We start from the raw sequence: 8,750 nt of genomic DNA, 5'->3' as shown, positions 1-8,750 counted from the left end.
GGGGTCTAGGCCGAGGGGCGGGACCTAGGCGGTAGGGGGCCGGGCCTAGACGGCCTCACTAGTGCCGGCGGGGCGGGGCTTCGTGTGGGGCGGGGCCCTGGGGCGGGGGCGGGGCCTCGTATGAGGCGGGGCCCGGGCAGCTTTTCTCCGAGGCGGAGCACCTGGTCTCCGAGGTCTCACGTGGCCGCAGGGCGGAATGGGTGGTCCCGGCTCGACCCTCACGGCTCCCCGGCCGGGGCAGAAGGCGCGTGCCGTGGCGTGTCTCGGACGCCGGGTCCAGGCAGTGACATTAACGTGATGGGGCTGGGGGCTCGGTTCGTAGGTTGTGTACGGCGGTGCTCTGCGGAGCATCGACTGCGCGTTAGAGCTGGAGAGTATACACGAGTAGAGAGACAGAAAAGATGATTTTGTAGGAAAGAGTGTTATTCACAAGGCGACGTTTGTAATCTGTGCGCAGTGTTTCATTTGTCTAACCCTGTCAAGAGCTGTTCTAATTCTGTGCCCCACTCAAGTGCATTCATTCAATAAATGTTTATTATATAACCCCTTGTGCCCGGCTGTGCTGTAGGTGCTGAGGGTTGGACATCGAGCAGACCAGGCAGAAATCCCTGGTGGAGGGAACCGTGGGAGCCGAGGCCCGGCCTGGGAAGGTTCCCTGCGGGACCACGGGTTGATGAGGGGCGTGGCCAGGTGTCCACAGACTGAAACAAGTGGCGCTCAATCGGGGGCATAAAATTGAAAGCTGAGAGTTTTACGGAGGAGGGGAAGAAAGGTCTGGAAGCAGCAGTCAGGAGCAAGGAGGACAGGGACCCGCCCTCCAGGAGAGAAAGCAGCTGTGCTTGACAGGCTGGTAGGGGAAGCCGGCTCCGGCTCCCAGAGCAAAAGGGATGGGAGGGTGCTCAGGAAAAAACTGGCTTTCCTCGAGAACTTACTCCTTAAGCGCCAGAATTTTATTTTAACAGTTTTAATATGAATTGATTATTTAATTATACTACGCACTTTCCTGTTCTACAGACATAGCATACTGACCTTGATGAACTTTTCTAAAATTAGTTTCAGCAAACTTTGGGAGACCTTCTGTGAGCCAGCACCTCTGCAGGTGCCTGGGAGGAAGGAGGGGTAAGCAAGGCCAAGGCCTGCCACCTGGAGCCACACGTGGGGCAGCAGTGAAGGCCTCAGGGGTCACAGATGCCCTACAGGTATTACAAAGCTGGGTGGATTCGAGGAGGGAGAAGAAATCTGGGCACTTGTTTTTGCCGAAACATGGTGATACTCACGTGATATCTTGAGATTACGTGCTGGTGCCAGATGTACCCGTCTTGTTGTCTCTGTTTTAGTTCATTTCTGTGTTTACTGGGAAATAATAGTCTAAGACTGTTGGAATTGGGCCTAAAGTGAGTACATGTCTGAGCGGGGATCAGAAATGTTCTCACGGGAATAGACATCACGAACTTTAGTCCATAAATGTTACGACTTACATTTCGGGTGCTTATCCATGAAGAAGTTGTGGACTAGTCCTCATTTCTCAGAATTGACATTTTGGCAGATGAGGTTTGCAAATACGGGAACTATGTGTCAGAGTTGATCTTTGGCATTTTATTAAACTGCTCTACTGGTTGTCTTCAAAGGAGATGGTTGAGCCCAGGGCCTGGAACCAGCTGACCTGGGCGTGACCTTGCCCTGTGGTGACCACAGGCAGACACCGTGCCCCTCTAAGCTTGGTCATTTTCACGTGTGCACTAGTGCCACCAGCTACCTCCCTCCAGGTGGTGCGGGTTCCGTGACATAATGCAGGTCAGTGCTCACACGCGTGGGCTCTAAACATTGCTTATGCGAGTGTGCAATGCAGAAACAGGGCCCTTTAGCTGGACTCTGGGTGTGAGGTTTCGACTTCATCCCGGGACACCGGACACCAGCTCTCCCAGGCTGACTGTGGGAGTGGCTCCCTCGCCTACCACAAGAGTCACATTCTTGGAAAGCTGCTAAAATGGTCTACTTTCATTTTATTCTTTTCTGTGCCATAACCTCTTAGATTTGTTTCCTGAAATTCTTGTAAGGATAAAGAAAACTGTTTAAAACAAGGGTTTGGCCCTGTTTGGTCCCCTTTGTGACATCCATGCGGATGTGAGGACTTGGCTGCTGTGAGGACCAGTGAAGCTGAACTTGAAGGTCACCACCGCTCGTGCGTCCCAGACAAAGGGGGCCACGTGGGATTCACCGAGACTTAGGTCTTTATTTGTGAACTCACCTGATTCTCCCAGCTAAGTCTTTATCTTCATCCTTAAACTGAGTTCAGCTGCCGCGGGATCTTTGCTGCATAGAGGCACCCCGGCTGCAGTTTCGTATCGTCCCTCCTGCAGGTGACCACTCTCGTCCGCTTCCAGCGTGCACTGTCGTCTCGATCCAGCCCCAGACAGGCGTCCGACGGACATGAGTTCTCGGCCCCTTCCCACCTGCTCCCACCCTTATGCCTCTGTCCCCACCAGACTCCATGTTTCCTGAAGTAGAAAGCCTTTGGATTCTTCTTGCCACTTCCTCGAGCCCGTTGCAGGGTCCCGACATAGAGGGTCTCAGGAAACAGGAGCGGAGGGGCTGAGGAGGGAGACCCCAGTGTGTGTTTCTGAGATGCCATCCCGAAGAGACTGTAGCGCCACCAGCCAAGCAGTCAGACACGCTTAACCAGACGCGTCTTCGGGTGGGGCCCCGCGGCTTTTGTACTTTCGTAAACATTTTCCGTTAGAAAAATACCTTGCTTATTGAAACGCAAGACACGGAAAAGTGCACGTGGTGGACGCAGGGAGCGCGCTGGATTTCCCCAGCCTCGCCCCCGGTGAGACAGAAGCCATTCAGAGCGAGGTAGCGGGGGTTTGAGAACCGAGCTGGGTCTGCGGCTGCTCTGCGTTCCCGTGTGAGCAGTCACGCCACTGACAGCTTTCACCTTACGCTAGAGAGGGCCCGCCGGGTTGTGTTCTCCACTTTCCGTAGGGTACCCTCTGATCTCCGGGCGGAGTTCTGTCATTTGGCGGGAGGAAGTTCACGCTGAAGCAGGGGTAGGGGAGCCTTTGCATACCCTGGTCAGCTCCTTGCCCTGAGGGAGAAAATTTGGGCTTTAAGGAGCAGATTTCAGTCCTGTAGTAAGGAAGCAGGCCAGTCACGGGGGGCAGTGCGCACTCCGAGAGTCCTGCGTTCCGTGCTGGCAGGGTGGCGTGGGCGCAGGAGTGACCTCCTCCCTCCTGCACGTAAACACTACAAGGATTGGACATTCCTATAGGACCCCGGGTCGGACCCTGAGCCAGCCTCTGAGAACCGAACAACATTAAAAACAAGAGCCTGCCCACAGGAGCTGGTGGGACAGCTGTGCAGTGGTGGGCACCAAAGGCCTTGGTCAGTTACCGTGGTGAGGCCAGGCGGGCGGCTTCGTACAGGAGATATTTGATGCCTCCATACCTAACGTGGTATGGAGCAAAGCATATGCGAAGGCACGGGGGTTTCAAATAACCTCTCTTCTGATCTCCTTCTGCCTGTTTTTGAGATTTATATAAATGGAATTTGGGGTGCCTGGGTGGCTCAGTCAGTTAAGCGTTCGACTTCAGCTCGGGTGATGATCTCACAGTTCGTGGGTTCAAGCCCCACATCAGGCTCTGTGCTGATGGCTCAGAGCCCAGGACCTGGTTTGGATTCTGTGTCTCCCTCTCTGTCTGCCCCTCCCCCACTCACATGCTGTCTCTCTCTCTCTCTCGAAAATAAATATCAAAAAATTAATAAAAATAAATTCTATATTGCATGATACCTTTTCTTTGCTGAACGGCTGTGTGAGTAACCGCCATCATTTCGTTGTGAGCGGCAGTGGTCTGTGGTCCACACTGTATTGTTTTCTACTGCGTGGACAGACCACACTCTACCTACCCATTCCTTCTTGGTGTACGACTCTTTCCAAACCAGTAGGTTTTCGCATTGCTGTGAATGTACGTGCCGTTTGCTGAATGTATGTGAGCGTTTCTGTTGAGTGGGAGGGGACTGTAGTTTCGGTACCAAGGTTGTGGTGGCCTCTTAAAGTTAGTTGGGAAATGTTTCCCCTTTTCTGTCTTTTCAAAGCATTTGTGTAATATTGGTGTTAATTATTCCTTAAATGTTTGATAGAATCTGTCAGTGAATTCTTTTATTTCTTTGTAGGAAGTTTTTACATCATGGATGCTCTTTCTTTAGTAGTTCTAGAACTACCTAGACTTTTCTTTTCTTCCTGGGACGGTTTTTGTAAGATAACAGTCAGCCGTGTCAGGTTTGTTAATCTTTTTGTTGTTGTTGTTGTTGTTCCTCTACACCTTTCGTGGATCCTTTTGTCTCGTCGAGTAGTTGCTTAAGAGAGGAGTGTTGGCCCTCTGGCCACGATCGTGTGTCTCTTTTCAGTTCTGTTAGGTTTGTGCTCTTCTGTCTCCAGACTGTGTTACCAGCACCATGTTTGAAGTCACCTTAGCATCCCAGCAAAGAGATTCCTTTTCCTTGGAGATGCTCCCTCTCTGTTAGCAAGCCCTGCTGCTCAACAACAGACCAAGCGCAGCAGTGAAAACCACACACAGGCAAGACCACTTAACTCATGCTCGGACTGAAACCCATTTTTCTGGTTTCTTTTTGCACTTTGTTGAGGCATTGATGAGGATGTTCTGCAGTGACTGGAACATTCCAACCGCCAGGCTAGAAAAGCCCTGATGTCAATGGAATGCCTAGAAGACCACACCTCACGTGTCCCCTCCCCAACCCGTGACCACACACTGAACACAGACCGACCCTGCCCTGATGGTGAGCTCCCTGCCTGCCCTGAACCTTTCCCTGTGAAACTGGAGGTGTCCCTCTTGCTGGCAGAGAGGTTGGTTGGTAAGGCCTGAGCCTGCCACCTCCCCTCACTGCCAGCACCCAAAATAAATCTCTCCCTCTCGCTTTTCTTTTCTTTTCTCTCTTTTTCTTTCTTTTTTTTTTTTTGAGTTTACCTGTTTATTTATTTTTCTAATATAATTTATTGTCAGATTGGCTTCCATACAACACCCAGTACTCATCCCAACAAGCGCCCTCCCCTCCCTGTCTCTTTTCTGACCCCTCGTCCCTTGAGTTACTGGCTTCTCTTGCTATGAGTTTAGCCAAGTGTGGTCAGCAACAGTATTGGCAAACCTGGAGGGACCGTGCCTTCCATTTTTCCAGCCAGCTGTCTGGGGTGGTTGTGACCGTGGCTGTGCACCTGAGCTTCCCCTGTGCATCTCCTGACTTTGTGGCTATGATCCAGCGGTGACATTTCTCTCTTGTGAGGCTTCTCCCAGAGTTGATTCTGTTGGATAATTCAGCCATGCCAGCTTTTTTTGGGATGGTGCTTACACGGTATGCTCCTTTCCATTCTCTTACTTTTAACATTTCTAGATTCTTTCATTTAAGGTGTTCCTTGTAAGCACAATGTACTTGACATTTGGTGGGGTTTCCTAGTCTGATGATCTCTCTTTTCATTGGAAAATTTAGACTGTTTACGTGTAATCACTGATATATTTTGGGCTTTCTGTTGTATCTGCCTGTTCTGTTTCTGTTTCTCTCTTTTTTCCTTTTGCCTTTTTCTGGATTTTTTAAATTATTTTCTCTGGTTCGGTAGTTTTGCATTCTTTTAGTATTATTTTAGTAGTTACCTGAGAGATTATATGTACGTCTGTGACTTATTAAAGCTTAATAGAAGTATATACTTCAGCACTTCCTGGACAATACAGGAACCTTAGGGCATGTTTGTCTCTATCTGTGAATAATCATTAATTATTATTAACTCATGCAGTCAGTATTCATTTAGAATTTTGTTGCTCTTCAATCTTGGCATCTTCCTACTTCCGTCTGGGGTTACTTTTTTTTTTTTCTGCCTGGAGAAGCCCTAGTATTTCATTTGACGTGAGTTTACCGGTGATGGATTCTGCCAGAGTTTTTGCTTTTCTGAAAATTTCTTTGTATGTCCTCTCTTTTTGAAGGATATTTTTGCTGAGTATAGAATTATAGCTTGGCGGTTCTGTCAGCGATCTCAAAATGTGACTTCATTGTCTTCTGGCTTTTATACTTTCTGTCCGTTTTATTGTCACTCCTTTGAAGGTAGCATGTCTTCACAGGTGTTTGGAAGAATCCCTCTATTTTCAGTAGAGGTTTTGTTGTACTGTGCCTCAGTGTGTGTTTGTCCATCTTGGTGCTCATAGTGCTTCCAGAATGTACGGCTTGATACCCTTCATCAGTGTGGGGAAATTCTCAGATTTCTTATTTCTTTAGATATTTTGGATGCCCCTTCTCTTTCTGATCACATGTGTGACCAACCTTTCACTCTGTCCCACATGTTTCTTGCACTCTTTACTAGAGTTTGTATCCTTTTGACTCTCTGTTTCAGTCTAGGTAATTTCTTTTCACCTGCCTTCTAAATCACAAATTCTCTCTTTCTCTGTATCAAATCTGTTGTCAACCCCATCCATTGCGTCCTTAAATCTAGTTATTCTGTTTTTCTCTTTCAGAGTTTCCATTTACTTTTTTGGTTTTGTTTCCAGGTCTCCCCTTAACCAAATTAATCTTGTCTTTTGACAATGTACTTGATTGAGTACGTTAAGTACAGTTATTTAAAGTCCTTACCTGATAATGCCAGTATCTACGTCTCTCTTGGGTCATTTCTGTTGCCCGTTCCTTGTCATCACATCTTATGTCCTGGTATGCCAAATTACTTTTGATCGAGTGTTGTATATTTCCTACTTAAGAAATCCTAGAGAATCCGATGATTGGCTGATGCATCAGATAACCTGTCTTCTGTCGGAGCAGACCGTTAGGCCAGGAGTGCCGGCGATCCCCGGGTCATCCTAATCCTGGTGGTGAGTTGGGGTCACTTGGAGGTTGAGCTCCAGTTCATACCATGGCCGGTCCCTTTTCTGCTTACTCTTGATCTGGGGTGTAGCCCTTCCAGGACCCAACCCAAAGCCTGGAGGATGTAGTGGGGCCCATCTTCCTCAGCACAGTTCCTGAAATCCACTCTTTTCTCACATCCCTGGGACTCTGTAGAAAGTTCCAGTCAGCCTGCTGGCTGTTGTCTTCTGAATCAGCAGATGCTTCTGGTGATTTATCTCTTGGGCTGAGCCGCCTTCTGGTTCTTACCCTCACAGTTCCTCACTGACTTGGCAGCAGGTTAATAGGTTTGTGTATTTTGTCTTAATCCAGTGCCTAGCTCTAATTCTCAGGGGCTTATCTGAGCCTCTACTCACCGTCTCAGGTTATGGGACCACCTTCCTCATTTCAAGATTACAAAATGCAACCTGTACTTGGGATTATACTCTAAGTCCTTGGGAGGCCCAGAAATAGGTATTTCTGAGAAATAGATATGACTCACATCATTTATACCTTTGGGAGTTATTGATTTAGGGTTAGCAACTCAGAGTAGACCCCAGGTATCTAGGCTGGAGTGGGCTCATACCCAACTTCTTAGGTTGGAAAGGAGACCAGAAAGGGGATTACATTTTCCGTTCAGGACACAAGGAGTTACTGAAGGTGTTAATGACACCGATATGTAAGAAACATTACATTGATTTACTGTCCCAACTAAAATCAGATCTGCTCCGAGCTGCCACTTGCCAGGGTGCAGGTGCTCTGCACAGGTGGACCACTCCAGTTTCGGTGCAGCATCACTGTGATGGTCAGGGGACCTCATGAAGCCACGGATCCCCCCAACTCGGGATGGGAAAGAGGAAATGGAGGCGGAGACAAGTGTGGCACCCTGGTTGGGTGCCTGGTTGGGTTGGAGCCTGTGGCACTCTCCACTGGCTTCCCCTTGGTGCCCTGGTGGGCTTCTGGGGCACAGCCCCATCCTCTTGGAACCCCTACCGTCCCTTCAAATCCCCCCACTTCCCCGGGGGCCCCCCTCATCCCCTGGGAGCCATCCTATCCCCCCAGAGCCCTGCTTGTTCCCCAGGAGCTACTCCTCCCTCTGGGAGCCCCCTGTCCTTCTGGAGCCCCACCTCATCCCCCTAGGAACCCCCTATCCCTCTGGAGCCCCCCAGTTCCCCCAAAGTAACCTGTCCCCTGGGAGCCCCCGGGGTCCAGTAAGGGTAGAAGCGGGACAGTCGGGCCTGCAAGTTGTACAGACTGCCTCTCAGCCCCTGACACGCAGCCCAGCTCGGCTCTGTCTGAGAGCAGGGGACCCCTCAGGAGTAAAGGTCATGGTGGTCTGGACCGGGATGTCCAGTGGGCTTTTGGAGGCACAGGTGAGTGACAGTGGTGAAGGGCTGGCAGTCAGGGCGAGAGGAAGGGGCACTCCGGGTGTCAGCTGTGGTAGCTGAGAGCATTGTCGGGCCGTTTACCGAGTGGGAGGGCCAAGCAAAACCACCTTGAGGTGGGGTAGAGTTACTTCAGGCGTGGTGATTTGGGGATGCCCACGAGACACCCGGAGATTTAGCCGACTGGCCTTTGAGACAGCTGGGTAGGGACTGACCACGACCTGGTGCGTATTTAACCCTGTGGGGAGCAGGCCCAGAGCTGACTCCTGGACAGGCCTGTCCTTCACTGTCAGCCAGAAGGGAAAGCTCATCATGGGGGCCGGGGCCAGTTGCTCGTGGCTCAGGGAGGCCAGGCGAGAGTGTCGGTTTGGCCTGAAGCCAGTGGGGCTCGGTACCCCTCACTTGCTTAGTCCCCCCGGGGCCCCAGAATAGACCCAGAATGGCTCTGTTGTCACACGTTGTGAACTTTGTCAATTTAAAGCCTTTTGATTG

The sequence above is a fragment of the Panthera tigris genome, chromosome D1 (genome assembly GCF_018350195.1).
Source record: "Panthera tigris isolate Pti1 chromosome D1, P.tigris_Pti1_mat1.1, whole genome shotgun sequence".
Classification (NCBI taxonomy): domain Eukaryota; kingdom Metazoa; phylum Chordata; class Mammalia; order Carnivora; family Felidae; genus Panthera; species Panthera tigris.
The sequence above is the reverse complement of the archived record's forward strand: the minus strand, read 5'-3'. Positions refer to the sequence as shown.